This window comes from Ochlerotatus camptorhynchus, unplaced genomic scaffold, assembly GCF_037179485.1.
Source record: "Ochlerotatus camptorhynchus isolate MF236.1 unplaced genomic scaffold, CSIRO-AGI_Acam_v1.1 ptg000228l, whole genome shotgun sequence".
In the NCBI taxonomy this organism is placed as follows: Eukaryota; Metazoa; Arthropoda; class Insecta; order Diptera; family Culicidae; genus Ochlerotatus; species Ochlerotatus camptorhynchus.
This window is the reverse complement of record NW_027040718.1, coordinates 203,964-222,182: the sequence shown is the minus strand read 5'-3', so window position 1 is coordinate 222,182 and position 18,219 is coordinate 203,964. Positions and strand designations below refer to the sequence as shown.

General features: G+C 38.8%; 1 protein-coding gene across 1 annotated transcript in view; it reads right to left on the bottom strand.

Moving 5' to 3' along the window:
• The window catches only part of Scp2 (Sarcoplasmic calcium-binding protein 2), a 225,486-nt gene extending 222,771 nt beyond the window's left edge, over nt 1-2,715 (bottom strand). The window contains exon 1 of the mRNA XM_065225372.1: nt 2,612-2,715. The gene's annotated coding sequence lies outside the window, so the exon portion shown is untranslated. The remainder of the gene's footprint in view (nt 1-2,611) is intronic.
• Between the last annotated feature and the right edge of the window lie 15,504 nt (nt 2,716-18,219).

Here is an 18,219-nt window from a genome sequence, read left to right as displayed (position 1 = left end):
GATGTGATATGAGGGGCTCGGTGGCCTTAAAGCGACCATTTTTGCTTACATACCAAAATATCATGAAATTAATCTTAGGCCCTTTTACATTCAAGATTCGTAAGTTGCTTTCTTTCTTAATTGAACCCATCACTTTAATACAATCAGGTATTTCTTTTATTGTATGTATATATTTTCTAAAATAAAATAAAATTGTATTCTTACTCACCATTTAAGAAAAATAATATTCAATTTATATCATCATTCAAGAATACAAGATGGTAGTTCGTGGTTTTCAAGAAAAAACCATCAAATATAATAAAATATAAGCATTTTCGGAACAGGAATGTAGAGAGCGTTTGGCACACAGGGAAAATCCAGCGGATCAAATTCCTTAATTATTCAAATTTCTTAAAATAAAATTCAAAAAATTTAAACTTTTAAATTTTTGTTCGTCGTGAATTTTGATGCTTAAAAATTTATTTGATAAGGCTCAATGATTCTTGTTCACTAAACATTACTCTTTAAATTATAAGAGGCACCGCTGGAGTAGTGATAAGCGTGATTACCACTCACCCCAGCAGGCCTGGGTTCCATCCCAGTCGGTGCCGCCGGGATTGTTCTGAGGCATAACATCTATGATCACGCCTTCCTTCGGAAAGGAAGTAAAGCCGTTGGTCCCCGGTTCATGAGTTCATGGGTCGATAGGTAGGGTCCAGGTGTGGGAGCTGCCTCGCTGACGTCGGTAGCATTGGTGCTCAGCACGGAAAACTAGATCGATGGAAAACAAATCAAGGAAAAAAAATCCTAAAACTATAGTCAAAAGGTAGGACACAATAAAAACATTAATTTCGGCTATCGAATAAGCCTCCTCCATCAGAACGGGAACCACAAACTTCAAATATTATCCACATGTTCGTGAAAAAGTTTGAACATACTGAGAAGTAAGGTATCCCACTGGTGCTCATAGAGGTTTTCGCAAATTTTCTTAAATACACGTCTCTTACCGATGATATGTGCTTACCTCTCAGTATGTTCAAATTTTCTTACAAACAATTAAATTGATTGCAAGTCACTAAATCATTTTCCACATGGTGAGAAAAAAAAACACTGCCAATCGTATTTCAGTTATCAGCGTAAGGCTATAATACCAAATCGATTAAATAATTTGGAATTTTGTTGAAAAAATTGGCATGGACAGGATTTATTATCAAGGCATTTTCAATGATAACCAAATCAGTTATTTTTGTGATATTCCAGAAGTATTCTTTTGTTATAATTGTTGTTATGTTGGCTGTTTTCAACCACAAAGATAACATGTTCAGTTATCAAATCTTGATAACCGGGTATCAGAACTTGTTATCAATTTGGAATAATCCTTTGCCCGGGAACAGCATTCTGTCAGGAGTTGTGAGATCAAAATTTACAGCACACGGTTGTCAATTTTTTGCTATTGAGAAGCAAAAAATAAGTGAATCTTTTAAACTACGGTAAATGGGAGTGGGATATTTTGGGCCAAAATATCAAAATTGTTCGTTCCCTACCTTACAAGATTCAAATTTTAGCAAGGAAAACTATTTTAAGCATATGAATATATTTAGCAATGATATATTTACGACAGTCATGAAAATTGTTCAATGCAAATTATAGCTCTTATATGAAATTAAAGATATACCAATGTAAAACCTTATTGGACGAGGGGTGGTGGAGGTGTACATTAGGCCAAAACAAAAATTCTATTAAAATATCTTAAAATTTGTAAATGTAACGTAGCTATTAGGAGTACACTTGGTTATGATCAAAATGTTCTTCGTATGTATTGTTAAATAATGCGTGTAACCTTCGTCTATCCACATAACAGTGTAATCAAACGTTTCTTTGCCTGTGAACATTTTTATAAACGTGTTTTTACTATTTATGACACTTAACTATACAACACTATATAAATAAAAGCACCTGTTAATGTTATTTACACTTTACTCCAGGAGTTTAAGAAATATATTCATCATTTTCTGTATATTCAAGATATGTGCATCAATAAATATTTTCTAAGTCTTCAATGTCACCCCATTTTACGGTACATGAAATTCTCTAAATTTTGTGATTTTGTTCTAAACAGTTTGAGTCATTGCAACCGTTTTGAATCACTGAAAAATATCCCAGGTTGCACTCGTATGTTGAGTCTGAAACAAAGCTTCGATAATTTCCCTGTAATGATATATAATGATGCGATTCATACTTCAGAATTAGCGAACAGGTGGGACTTAGCATTGAAAGCTGAATAAAAGTGGTTTATTCAGCTTGAATATAAGACTAATTTCAGTTTCTTATCACTCTGCCTGTCCATTTTACTGCTACCAATTTTAATTCATGTATCAGAATTGAACTAATTGAAGAAATAAATTTGTATTAAGAAAAACTCTCAACTGGATTCTTTTAAAATCAACTGTATGCCATCCTAGATATGTTCTCAGTTTCTTAGCTTCATGTACTATGAATAAAAGGAAATCTTATCTTTTCACATACCAACCAAATGCAAAATATCCTATCTCACACCCCCATCACATGGAACAAACTGTAGACCAATCTATCTAGCCCCCAAAAAAATATTCTGAATACAAAAACCACTCACCAAATAAGTCCTCAGAGAAATCCTTCCGAAATCCAACACTTTTTTCCGCGATATCACCGAGGAAAATCAGTTTATCGTCGATCACCGTTCCGGGCTTTCCCGGTCAGTATTCACTTGATTCACTCTGTCCGAAAATTGGCTCACGTTTCACGTTTATCTTGCTCTTGCTTTCCTCGCTTCTTCCGCCACAGTCGGTTGATTTATACCTTTTTTTATCAACACCGAAAAAGGGGTTCTCTGCACCGAAAAAGGATAATTTTTAAATGAGTAATTAACTCGATTTGCTAATGGAAAAGTATACAATAAATTTCACTTGGTCACTTGATCGGATCACTTTGGTTGTTAGATTTTTTTTAAGGTTTGATTTCCACGGGGAAGATCTTCAGAACAATCCTTCCGCTTCGACGTGTCACGATTGAATGGCTTTCGCACGGTGCTGCGGTGTGGCACTTGTATGCCCCCTTACCCCTGGGACAGGATTTAACACCCTTCGTTACCCACTAGTTGACACTACCTCCTGTTGTCCTCGTTGTCGTCGTCGTCGTCGTCGTCGTGGTATGCGTCGCGTGGAACGGACCGGAAACTGGAACAATCACTACCACCAACCGTCACTCGTCACGCCACCCCAATCGGATGTTGGCAGCAGCAGTGGAACTGGTATCCTATCATCCAATCTAGCACAACAATGACGACGCCAACGACACAGAACGAACGATTGATGCAGTGAGCAGCGCGTCAATCAATTTCGTTTTGGGGATTTATTTTTCACTTGACCGAATTTATAAATTTCACTGCACCGTGACAATATTGCTGATAAGATCTTTTGTTTTGCAAGAAACACCGAGATGCACCAACCGTTATGCCAGACACGAATCGAATGCAGCTCCTTTCTGGCATGGAAAATGCTTTTATAGGTGACTGTTCGATGATGATGGCACCGATGATTATGCTGCTGCTGCTGCTGACGATGATGATAATAGTACCCTCTTCTATTTAGGCGCGCCAGCTGAACAATTCAGAACAGACTCCACAGCAGCATCCAGTACCTACTATATGCTGGCGGTTGCATTCTAAAGCTCCCACCCAAACCCAGCCACCCACCATACAGTCCGACGACCGGCTTTTCCACACCCACCAGCTGAAAAGCTTTTCATCAGATGATTCCCAGCTGCAGCAACGTGTGCTTGTGGGGGTACGTTCACTAAATTTTGCGCGTGTACGAACTCATTCTCACTGTTTGAGAAAGAGAAGACGAGGAAGCTTTTGATCCTGAGAAGGAGACTCATTCTCTTTACCCGAACCGAATTTCATCACGAATGACTCGGTGGGTTGAAAGAGCATGAGTGAAGACCGAAGTTGATGCACCTACTTTCAGGATGGTCTTCCACTGTTGCTGAGTAGTGGTTCTTCGGCGTAAAGAAATTGATGTAACAAGCGTTGCTGTTACTGATATGTTTTAAGTGATAGGTAAGTACCTACTGGATTTCACTGTTAATTTCGATGCCATAAGTAGTGTTTAATTTCACGTCAGTTTAACATTTAGATACCTTTGATTGTTAAGGGTTTGATCTGAAAAGCTTTTGTTGAGTCTGTTCTTGAAGATTTATTGAACTGGATTACTACATTGATACAGTTCATCTTAGTTGATTATTGGTTTACTTCTTTAGGTATTTGCCACCAAATTAACGTACAAAAAATCTAAAGAACTATTTGTCACTTTTGTTGGCCTGAATTCCTCAAGGTCATGTAACTTGTAAATCAATGTTATCAAAAGAGTAATTACAAGGAACAAATCTTTGTAGTTTCGTTATGATACCCGTCTCTGACAAACTTTTTTGGGCGCGACTTGTCCGGGGGTAAGATTTGAACACGTGACTTTGGAGTGAGAGGTATGGATGTTAACCACTACGCCGGGGTTGCCCCCACTGAAATGCTTTATTTTAACGCGCCTTTATTCATAGCCAAATCAATGGTTTAAGAATAGCTATTTATGAAACAAGTTACAAATTGAATACTTTTTCAGCACGAGTGCTGCATTTTTCCAATAAGGCTTGCTGAGTTGGATAGATAATTATGACGAATGCTGAAAAAAAATTCGAACTTTGCAACGAGTTCCATACAAAAAGGGCTATGGAGTTGAATCTAAATCGACCGACTCCGACTCCGACTCTGACTCCTCTGATTTGAAAATAACCGATCCCGACTCTGACTATGACACTTTGCCTCTGACACTGATTGAATCAATATCTAAAAAAAAATTGTTGTAATGTTATTATGAGAATGCATTTGGGAAAAAATGTTCCAAGACTAAGTGAAAATTTTTAAATAAATTCAGGAATGTCATAACAAGTAGACATTTCTGTTTGAATGTGAGATGCAAATTACCTCAGGATACCACCAAAGATGAATACTAAGATGAAACTGTCGGAAGAAAAACTTTCTATTTTAGTGTCTTCTTTCAAGGTCCCTTTCATCCAATGAGAACCCCCCGTATTCAAGGTAATTTTGTGGTTTTGCTGCCCCCTCGGAAGAGATGAAATTTTGCGCTCATTTTTATCAAAACAATCACACCAAAATCAGAGATGTCCCATTTTTTAATTACTCGATTAACAACTAATCGATTATTTTTTGCTCGCTGTGCTGCCATTTTTCCACGAATGAGAGTGCAGCACATGTTTGAAACGATCGGTGATGATCCTGTGGAGATGTTAATGCTTATATCGGCATGATCTAACCGATTATAAATAGTTTACTTTTCGGTTCGTTAATCGATTAAACGATTATTCGAATGAAAATCGGACATCACTAGATGAATGTGAAACGTCATTTCAAATATAAGACTGTTCATAAATAATGATACAATATGAAAGGGACCGGGGCTAATCACAAATTACGTCTCCATGGTAACTGAAATAAACACGAGTGTTCACCGGTTGATACCACTGCATGATCGATGCAACATCAGGATTGTGCTAATATGCACTTGGTTCATTATCAGTTTGATTGTACCGTCTTCACACATTCCACGCGGGAGAATCAACCACAGCTTCAACGTTGATCGAAGCAATAAATTCGCGTGGGGATACTCTCGAAAAAATCATTCCTAAGACCATCTGTATGGAGAGCTTTCCGTTGCTTGCATGTTCATATCGTCGACGAGATCGTCTTCTGCTTGACAACTAATGTTGCGGCTGTTGAATTACACTAAAGTGACCAGACGTCCCGGATTCTGCGGGACAGTCCCGGATTTATCCTACATGTCCCGCATTTACATGTGTCCCGGAAAACGTCCCGGATTACCAAATGTCCCGGAAAACGTCCCGCATTTGATAAGTGATTTTAAAATTTTCATTAGTGCACTCTTATTTATTTTCAATTCCACCCGATAGAGCGCGCATCATTTTAAATCCATTTCTAAAGGGTTCGACTAATACTGAAGGGTATGAAATGACATTTCAAGAAAGAGAACAAAATTAGAGTCGGTGTATAATGAGTCACGCCAAGAGTGAAGCCAAGTCTACCTATTGAACTGTCAAACCGGCTACCTATCGTGCAAAGTAAACAAACATTACGATGCTATGAAAGGTCCACGAAAGGTATTGTAATAAAATATAAAATATAATCGAAGAAATGATCCTAAACACGCAGTGATCATTAAATTATCATGGGATACGTTTGGTAGCGATCATTAATGAGAATTTCTACTATTTTTTGTTGAGATGATTGGACAAAATCACTGATATAAGATTTACAACAGCCGCTATTTTTTTTGCTCACTGGAAGTCATTTGAAGTTGATGTAGCAGTCCTCTGTTGCCAAGTGAAAAGAAATGGAATCTTTCGAAAACCGTGATGCGAGTTCAACTGTTTTCTCTTGGCGTGACTCATTATACACCGACTCTAAACAAAATGAATCGGAACAACAACAATAACAACAACAACAAAACTTTTGTCAACTATACTGCACACACTGCAAATTGAAGGAGTGCGAGCGAGCGCATGCAGATAAGTGGGAAAATAATTTGACAGTGAGCATGCATAAGGGCCTATACGCGATGATCGATTCTCTTCGTCGATTTTCTCTTTTGTTAATAACTCGCTAGATTTTACGTTTCTCGGTGCGTTTGCTGTTGCTTGTGTTAGCCAATACAACCTGTTACTACTCTGCATTGAACAAATTCTAGAAAATTGTTTCGCTTAGCTGTAGCAATGCAAAGAGAAAATCGATGAAGAGAATCGATCATCGCGTATTCGCCCTTATGCATGCTCACTGTCGAATTAAGCTATTCATCCATGTGTGCAGCTTGACAGAGAAAGGTAACTAAAAAGTTGCTCAATTGATAATTGCCCAAGGATGCTAAAAGATTTCTTCGAAGATGATGGTTCCGAAATGTGGCTTTATTTTGTACACAATCAAGCGGCAATATTCCATCAAACAGTAAAAACGATAGAAGTTGCGTCAGAAGTAGGAGAGCTGAAGTTCAAGCTTGAAGAGAGGCTGAAAATGGAATACCTTCCTTTAGCAGTACGGAATCAGTTGACAAAGCTTGTAGACGACGCTTGGCCACACACAGGCGTGTTTAGAACTAGCACGCAGAATTTTTATCGAGCATGTATTTTGTACTTGGAAGCTCGTATTGTTCAATTTGAAAAAGTTGATTGCTTTAAGTGGGTATGTTTGAATAAGGTACTTGAATGGTCAGTCGTTCAGAAAAGTTTTGAGTATATTGCAGTATAAGGAGAAAAATCTATACAACTCTCTAATAAGGAAAATCCCAAAGGGTTGGTAGCCATCATAATGAAATAATGAAATTGGGTTGTTAGCGGAATGCTTAAATAAAACAGCAAAAAAATGTAATCTTCCATTTAATTCCACTTAATTAATTTTGGTATCCATGACACATACGTATTTCGACTACAATGTGCAGTCTTCATCAGTGTCATTCCCACTAAAGAATTTATCAAAATCTAACCCATTAAGTAAAGGGTGATACGGTCAAAATTTGGTCAAGGGAAAACGCGTGTAAATCGGTGAAATCGTTTATTTAAAAAATCAAATTAAATTTCTTTTTCAAGTTCAATTAGTATAAAATTCAGGAAAAATATTCAGTTAGGCTTCCGCTTTTCCAAATCCGAATTGCCGGGCCTTACGCTTGACCCCTGCCATCAGATTTTGTACAGCCACCTTGTCCACCTTCTTCGCCGCAGAAAGCCAGTTTGCCTTGAACTGCTGCTCGCCCTTAGCAGTTTTTTTGGTCTTCTTTAGGTTCCGCTTGACAATAGCCCAGTATTTCTCAATTGGGCGGAGCTCTGGCGTGTTGGGAGGGTTCTTGTCCTTGGGAACCACCTGCACGTTGTTGGCGGCGTACCACTCCACGGCCTTTTTACCGTAATGGCAAGATGCCAAATCCGGCCAAAACAGTACGGAACAACCGCGTTTCTTCAGGAAAGGCAGCAGACGTTTATTCAAACACTCTTTCACGTAAATTTCTTGGTTGACAGTCCCGGAAGCTATGAAAATGCTGCTTTTCAAGCCACAGGTACAGATGGCTTGCCAAACCAGATATTTCTTTGCGAACTTTGACAGTTTCATGTGCTTGAAAACATCTGCTACCTTTCCCCTTCCTTTTGCCGTATAAAACTCCTGTCCCGGAAGCTGCTTGTAGTCGGCTTTGACGTAGGTTTCGTCGTCCATTACCACGCAGTCAAACTTCGTCAGCATCGTCGTGTACAGCCTCCGGGATCGCGCTTTGGCCGTCGTATTTTGTTTATCATCGCGATTTGGAGTCACTACCTTCTTGTAAGTCGATAGTCCGGCTCGTTTTTTGGCTCGATGCACGGTTGTAGACGATACACCCAGCTTATTTGCGGCATCTCGGAGAGAGAGGTTAGGGTTTCGCTTGAAACTACCGGCAACTCTCTTTGTCGTCTCAGCGGCTTCCGGTTTTCAATTTCCCCCCGATCCAGACTTCCTGGCTGTCGACAAACGTTCCCCAAACACTTTAATTACATTTGTAACGGTTGATTTGGCAACTTTTAGCGATTTTGCCAACTTTGCGTGCGAGTAGCTTGGATTTTCGCGATGCGCGAGCAAAATTTTGATACGCTGCTCTTCTTGCTTGGACGGCATTTTGACAACTGAAGAGTGAATTCCAAAATCAAAATAGGAGCAACATTCTACACACACACACCTTCAAAATGAGGGGTGTTCAGGTTTTTTAAATGCAAAATTGAAAGAAATACGTCAAGTTGATATTGACAAAATTTTGACCGTATCACCCTTTACTCATCCCCTAGGTAAAAATTCAAGATCATAGGTATAAAAATGAAACTACAATGTGTTCAGTATTTTGGACAGAGCGTCCCGCATTAGCCCGGAAAATATCTGGTCACTTTAAATTACACCGAATTTTGCTAGCTGTCCAAAAACAGCTTCAAAGTTGTACATTTATTTCTCGTTATCGCTAGTACTAAACAATAATAATTTGAGACTTACATTTCAGTGTTGTATACGGTAATTCAACTGGTTATGGTGTTTTAAGTAGCACTGTGTGATTCGTTCTAAATCTGTATAGAGGTTATACAGTGGTATACATGTTTAAATACAATTTACCAACTAATATATAGTTCCGCTATCAATGAAGTAAATTTACCTTCACGATCCAGTAAATATAAGTACACACATGTACGTAATTAATATCTTTAGCAATACTTAAATTAAATTTCAGTTTATCGAAAACCTGCACGTTATCTGTAGCTATTGTTGTTCACTTGTAAACAATCCCCTCGTATTAAATAATAGTTATACAAATATGTCTATTCTGTTGACGTTCATGTAACTTGTCACTTGGTCGAGGGAGTGCACGGTTGCACAATATTCTGGGATGACCCAGTGGTCGTCGCAACAACTACGAATGTGTGAATCTCCGGCCGGCATCCCCGGGGTGATTCGTCGAGATTGAAGTCCTTCATGCATCGCAGTGATCTATCGTTGTAGCAAGCAAGCAGCCATTGCCTTTTGAAACACAAGCACCATTGGCATCGAAAAGCCATACTTCACGCTACCATTTGACACGTGAAGATTCGAGAAAATTTAATTCCTTTGTTGGTCCTGGCTTAATTCAACGAAACAGGGTAGTTGGATAGAAGGAGCATTTCAACAAATACAAGGCAAATTATTGCCTTCTAGAAGATTTGGATTCGTCAACCAACCACCATGTCCGCCCCTGAAAGGTAACTACGACTCCTGAAGACGAGACTTCGCAGCATCCTGACATCTTTCTCACTAATCAAGAATTTCGTTGGATCTTACCATGAGGAGAGAGACAGAGCCGAGGTGCCCGTACGCTTGGAAGCGATCGTGTCGCTGTGGATGGATTTAATATGGTAAAATTGGATTTAGAGACTTGTGACGAGTCCTTTGATGCTTTAGAACAATACCTCAAAAAAAGAGCCAAATTTGAAACACACTTCTACAAAGTTAAGGGTTTTCTTCTGCAACACTGCCATATCCCTGCTGTGAATACGCCCACTTCCGTCCCCTCTGCACTAACTGAAATTTTACAACTTTTGGTCATTTTTAACGCAACTGGACACAAGTTTTAAAAAATAACATTATTTCTAAATAAAAACATAAATAAATATAATCGATCTCCACTCAGTATGAGCATAAGCATGATTGACCGCCCACGGTTGCTACTTTGTTATTGCCAGATCATGCCTGTAAAAACTGGTGATCTCAAACTACGCAATACCAGCACCGGCCACACCGGAACGCAGGTCAAGAAAGGAATGGCTAGGAATGTGTTTACGTGACACTCGCTTTGATGGAAGCTTCAAGCTTACTCGATAATCATTCCGACCAGCAGCAGATGTTTGAGGATGAACCGCTGGAATCAGTGAAAGAGTTCTAGGATGAACCGATGGAATCTGAAGAGGAGCTCGAGAACGAAGACGATTAAAATGAAGTTTTTTCGACAGCGATTAAAAACTGGTCAATTCTTCATAACATCTAACAAAGTGCTCTAAAAGATTTGCTAAACAAAATCTTAAACGATCGTTTACCAAACGCTTTGCCTAAAGATCCTAGAACACTCCTTTAAACTCCTCAGGGAGTTTCTATTCTACCTTGTGGAGATGGCCATCATGGTATCGGAAAATATCTCTCACAACTCTTTTCGGATATTGACAAATCATGTTCAATATCAATCAACATAAATTTGGATGGATTACAATTCATGCGTTCCCCATTTTCACCCATCTACTGAGAACAACACTCAGGCAGGTTTCACCGTCCTCAATGGTTTGCACAACCTTAAAATTGAACAAAGAAACATATAGCGAATTCGTTTATTATTCAGTTAGTTCCAACCTGGATCGGGTATCAAGATTGGGTCTGCTTGTTTTCTGACAAACGTCAGTTGGATCGTTTGTTTTTAAAACCCATCTCAGGTTGAGGTTCGCATTGACAAACATTAAGATTTCACACGATAATAAACGAATTCGCTAATAGTTAGTGTTTGCTTGAACTCATTAAAAACTGAATTATTACCTGGTTAGCTTTACACCTGATTTTAATGGATTGAACTATAAGCTTTCTTCAAGAAGATAGTAAATTTAATATTGTTACTTGGGTAGTCATATTAACAAATAAAGCGATTGACGAATCTTGAATGTGGATGGGCCCGAGATTAAACTCATGATGATCTGCTCAGTAAGCAAAAACGATCGCTCTATGGCCACCGAGCCCCTCACATCACATCATTTATTTACTCGAGTTGTTTTAACCATTCAAACCCAGCACCGACGACGACAAGTTTCGCTAAATACAGGATAAACAAGCGATTTGACGATAAATCTCTTTAAAATGAAAAGCCTGGGACCTCGTTTATCTGCTCTGTAAGCAAGCCACTGCAACTGACGATCTTCCAAATTCGAAAACTAAATGCTACGGAAAAGCACTTAGGCCTTCATTGAGTTCCACTTTCACGCGACGTTCAACGTAATGTATATTCCTCCACAAGTCTCAACTATGTTCTTACACTTGGATGCACACCTTACCGACATTATCGCTTTTCTTATGTTAATCTAAACCCGCAAAACAGATCACGCTCGATCGAGGTCATCACGCCAGGAAACAAACGGATTGTTTTTAAATTGGAACAAGCTCACCAATTACAACCACCACGGTAGCACCAACACAACCTTAAACAAATTTTGGAAAATTGCGAAAAGAAATTAAAGGAAAAAATATACACACCACATAAAACACATAAAAAGAGACTCTCTTCTTAACGCAAAAGCCACCACCATAGAGCCTCCATCGAACTTTTTGTATCACAACACATTATAAACAGCGAAAATTATAACCGATCCGAAACAGTTCGCACCTCTAACCTTCAAAACCGATTAATCACAAACTAATCAGCAGAATACGCGTAATAATCCGAACGTACACTGTAGTCACACTGTTCAGAAACAATAATAAACTTTTGTCAACAACCCACTGAAATCGTACAACACGAACGAAGATCACAGGTAAACCTATGATCGATTTACGGTGCGGTAAGATTTGTCCGTTCCGCCCAAGATCGATTTTCTACAATAGCAGCCTGCGATAAATTGTAATGTCTTCTCCCCCACAAGACCGAATATCATAACGTTTTTCAATAGAAAATCAATAACTATGAGAAAAACAACTAAGAAATAATTTTCAACTGGATCCAACTCTCTAAAATCAATCCATATTCGGTATTTTATCGAAATGACATCTATTACCATTAGAGTGTTTAAGCTGAAAAAATGAAAAATGCGAAAGTCTGGAATTTCAAACGCTACCCCCTGGAATGGTATTTTGGGGGCTCAGAAACTTCCTGCCAAAATTTGGAATTATTTGGTTCACGGGAACCCCTCGCTCAAAGGGCTTGAAGTTTGGATGGGGAAAATCGACAAAATCTAGCGTTCAGTATCATAAGGGTCTATTCTGGATTAACATTTCTCATGTTACTTTTGCTAGTTTTTACAACCTTCTACTAGACTTTAATTACTTCACTCGACTGTGGTAATGCGAAGAGAAAATTGATGAAGAGAATCAATCATCGCAGTTAGGCGGCCGCTCTCATGATTTTAAACGCTAGAAATGTATGTGGGAACGAGTCGCCTTCACATTCCCGGCTCTAGGTGGCGTTATAGTTGGCCGATTTTCTTCGTGTACCAAATGTACTTTTGGAGTATTGGGAACATCTTCGCTCAAGACCGGATGCAAATCCAAGTTAACCTCGAAAAGTTAATATCGTTTCAAATGAACACCACCTGCCTTACTTTTGGGGAGGGCCTAACGCGCTTTGTGCGGATTTTATTTTTACGAACAGGCATACAAATAGCAATGTTTGCATGAATATAAATTTTTAATTACGTCCTGAAATTGGCTGAAATTTTCTCAGTAAGCAGAAAAATATTGATATGCCCGATGATATGAACATCACCAGATGGCCCGCCAGAAGATTCTGGACATCTGTCAAATCAATTGCTGTAGAAATTTGATCAAAGTAGGCCTTGATGAACATCGTCGTTTAAACACTACCGCAATCTGTTGAGTCTACTGTGATGGGCAGTACACTGAACAGATGGTGGTAGTGTCACACAACGCGAATGAAGCTTCGACCCACCTTCAACCCTTTGAACCAAGGACTTTTCGACACCTTTGGGATGAACGAATATATACAGCTATAGCTATCGTCCCAAACTCCCTTCACTCCATTTATTTTGCCAGCTGGCGAGTTAACGATAAATGAAGAAAAATTCATTGTAGGTGATTTTATGCTCGTAACTATCGCCTTCCATAGCGTCCAACTTAGCAAGTGAGTCACCATGTATGGAATGCAGTAATTTGTGATTTTTGTTACATAAATGTTGGTACTTGGTTCTGAGTGGTCACCAAATGACCCACCGGAAGACCCGGAAGATCCGTAAAGCTTTTTTTCCTTGATTTGTTTTCCGTTGATCTTTTTTTTTTCGTGCTGAGCACCAATGCTATCGAAGCCAAGGAAGCCTCTCCCACACTTGTGCCCTACCTATCGACCCATCAACTCATGAACCGGGGACCAATGGCTTTACTACCCTAGGTGTGATGATCATAGATGTTATGCCTCAGAACATCCCGGCGGCGCCAACTGGGATAGAACCCAGGCCTGCTGGGGTTAGAGGTAATCACGCTTACCACTACACCATCGCTGAAATGGATGATTAAAGGTACTAAGTGTCTTGTGAGAAGTTTCTCGGGTGACAACACTTCTTCTTATGGTAAAAGAAAATTAAAGATTAATCCACCTAAAAGTGAGATGCAAAATTTATTTTTTTAGTATGATGAGATACAAAATAATTGTGTTGGGCGAAGCTGTAGAAAACATTATTGTGAACAACTTTGCTGAAGATTATAACTTTTTAGTTCTTATAGCTGCTGAGATATAAAGGTTACTTTGTGGAGACATCGTTAAAATCAATTTTGTATCTGTAACTTTTTCTACAATATTTCTACATGTTTGGCATGTTGCACAAAGATGTTAGAAATATCATATTACATATCTTTTCCCAAGACTGCAAATTGCTATCATTAATATTTGAAAAGTTATTTACATTTTTTGGTTGAAAATTACCCAACTTCCAATACCAATAACTTCTAAACGGGCAAAAATGAGCAGGGCATTCTCTGAGCAATTAAAAGTACAAGAAAATGCAATAAAATGGCGAAGAAACCAGATCGCCCCCTCGTGACCCTTAACCGAAATACTTGCATTGAAAATTGTCACTTTTCAGAATTTGAAATGGCGATTTTGTGAAACCACGGGACTGTTATCGAGTAGGTGTGAAAAGAGGCATACAAATGGATAACCAAGCAACCTGGGTTATTTCTAGTGACTAACAAAATGACTCGGGATCAAAACCAGACCACCCCCAAACGACCCTTGCCTGAATCGCATATGTACTTTAAATATTTTTCGATTTTGTCAATAAACAATACCAAAATCTTTCATGTTTAATGTTTATAACGTTCCGATTCAAATTGTACGAATCTCAAAGAGCGCTTGCAGTTTCTTCTTCGTCGATATCACTGTTCTCGCCGTTTTCATCTGTGATGGCCAAAAGTTGCAGAGCATCCCCGGAGCACACCTCACTTTTGTTTTTCGGTAGTTCAATAGAAGTGCTGTCACCCGAGAAACCTCTCAGAAGACACCTAGGTCCTTTACTCATCAATTTCAGCGTAAATAAAAAAGCACATGTTTTGATACCCTTGGCACCACTGTGCACCGGCACCGCTATCCGTAAAGTTGATGGCTGTGTAAATTTGATCAAAGTATGCATTGCTATATATTCTGTACACAGTCGTCTCCATTTAACTCGATCTGTGACTGCACGTTCCCAGCCTCGCAGTCTGCGAAGGCATCGCAGTCTGCATTTTCCATATCGCATTCGTACTTGCATGATTTAACTTGCTGCTCTATTATTTTACTTCAAGCTCTACTATTTCGGGACCCCAAGAACCGATGCCACTGTGGTCATATGTCATCGGATACATATCGATCTGCTTTCGTTGACCTAATATTCACATTTTATTATCATTTGAAGTGCCGCATGATAAGGTTTTCTTCAATATAATTATAGCTTACCGTACCGTATTCCGGGATTCAAAACATTGGATTTCGGAGCCCCGGAGCCGATGCCAATGTGGATTAATGTCAAAGGAATCACCTCAAATAGTCTTCATTGACCTCACTTATTATAAGATATGATTTGACATACTGATATGATTTGGCTGATTCATTTGCCTCGAATATAACGATGGCCTATAGAATTGGATTCCGGGACCCCTGGAACCGATGTCAATGTGACCAGATGTCAGAAGCCCTATTGTCAGTTTGACATGATTTGACATGCCCCATGATATGGCGAACTAATGTTAAAACAAACCCTGTCTTGGAATTCACGGAACCGAATTCCAGAAAACCGGAACCGATGTTAAACTGGCAAAATGTCACCGGATACACCTCAAATGGTCTTCGTTGGCTTGATTCTACCTATTTGGCATGATTTGAAATGTTGCATGATTCGATTTCCAGGAATATTATTGTTTTATAGAACCGGGTTCCATAACTCCCGGAATCGATAATATCGTGGCCAATCATCGTAGAAACAAGTAAATGCATTCCTACTTTCCGTATTCCACCTATTTGGTATCATGCAATGCACCAGATAACGGTTCGTCAGACAACAAATAGCATTTGTTCCCGAGCAGGAGAAAATAATTAATGAATACCTAATTCTGACCAGCATGACATAAGAGGTAAAATCAAGACCAACAATTGAAATGGCCTTAACTCCATTTTGTAAACAAACCTTGTAAGGCCATTTTCTCGCGAACTGAAACCTTCATTCGCAAACCTAAACCACAATCGGGTAGAGGAGAATTTCCCCTACCTGTTCATTATGTTTGTTTGCCTTTGCGGACTTCGGTTCGCGAGAAAATGGCCTTACAAGGTTTGTTTACAAAATGGAGTTAAGGCCATTTCAATTGTTGGTCTTGAAATACCAACGAATAATACCAAAAAATTACAAGCAAAATACTTCATAAATGTCAAAAATTGATATTTGAATTCCAAGAGAATACCAGTGTGGTATAGTTTTGGTATTGAATTATCATAATTTGGTATTGGAATGGTCTTGTGGGAATATTTTTTGGTATTATTGTTTGGTATTTTACCTCTTATGTCATGCTCACTAGACTGCCAATGAATGTATAGAAAAAATTTGACCATCAAATTTCGCTCACAAACCATATACAAAATGTTTATTGCCGCGAAAAATGACCCTATGCAAAATTTGAGCTCAATCGGACATGATTTAAGGGTGGCGCAAACGCGTCAAAGTTTGACTTTTTTCACTCTCGAAAATCTCCCAAGCTCTACATGAAATTTCGGAAATCAAAATATTTTTTTTTTATGCCAAATGTCTTAAAAATGCATGAAACTTCGAGATTTGGTGTTATCTCGAAATGTTTTTTTTTTTTTCAAAAATCGACTTTCTGGAACTTAGAATTTTTTCATGAGTTCTATATGGAATATAGAAGATTGATGAGTCGGCTTCTAAAACTGTTCACAATTGTCTCCAACCTGCTTATATATCGAAATAAACCACCATTTAGGATCTAATACGAAATAATTCACTAGGGTGGTCCAATTATTCTTCATTAGGGTGGTCCAAAAATCAAATTAGGCATGTAAAAACCATTACTTTTTACCAAACGCATGTATCTGAAAATATCATCATGTTGTGTTTTGGAATTTTTAAGAATCCAAACTTCAAAACATTTGATGATATTACTTTTTAGTATCTGAGACCACGTAAAATAGAAGCATAGACAGACATAAATTGTAGAATTATTCCGAAAATTGTACAGGACAACCGTTAGTGCTGTTTAGTTAACAGTACAATCTGACGAAAGTACAGTGACTTTTTAAAGTATCCACCTAATACGGGACAAGCCTTTATATGTGTTTCCTTTAAATTCCTACCCTATAGAGGAGCCAAAAAAGTAACCGCATAAAGCATATTGTTTATCTGGCTTCCTTTTGGGCATTAATTAAAAAAACAAACACTAACAGTGTTCTCCGACAGGCAAGCAACGGTCTCAAGTACTTATTTCTACGTAAACTTTTCTACCTATGCTTTAGTATAAAACCCGAATTTATCCACCTATGGTGTGATCAGACCCTTCTCACTTATTCAAGTTTATTTATTTTATTGTCATTATCAGTGACCAAGCCCCCCACCCCCGTGTCATCCAGTGACGCTACGCCACTGCCTGGGGGTACCCGGAATATATCCGGGCGTAGTCTATTTGGTGAGGCTACCAATCACCTTATCATCGTATTTTAATGTGATTTAATGGGTTTTAATTCAATTCATATTCAAGCAACTTCCCCGGGGTACCCGGAACATGTCCAAGTGTGTCCAATGTGGCCTGGAACACTTAACACGACTTGCATTGATCTTATTTTTGAATTCTGTAGTAATTTGATGTGTCGCATGATGGTTTTGATACGTTTTCCGTTAAATCCAGCGTGAAGGCCCATATTCACCGGATCTTATTCCGGCCATATCTCCGGAACCGATTTACCGATTCCAAAACCGTTCAATAGCGTTCAATGAGACCCCAAGACCTATCATTTGGCGCCGAGTTTGTCCAAATCGGTTGAGCGGTTGCTGAGAAACGTGAGCGCATTCATTTCGTTACATACACACACATACACACGTACACACACACACACACACAGACATGTTCCGATCTCGTCGAGCTGAGTCGAATGGTATATGATACTCGGATCGATAGTCGGTTTTTCAAGTGATATCTATACCCTTCTTTGTAAGAACGGTAAAAAGGATGCGATCTGAGGATGTATGATCAATCAATAGTGCGTTTGAAGAAGACAACAAGCAGAGAACTGATAGATAATAATACGACAGTTTGTTAAAAATGGTTGACATTTGGCTAGTTGGAGAATATCTGCCGTCTTTCGGCCATTCTGTTAACTTGCCGACGTATAGTGAAGTTTT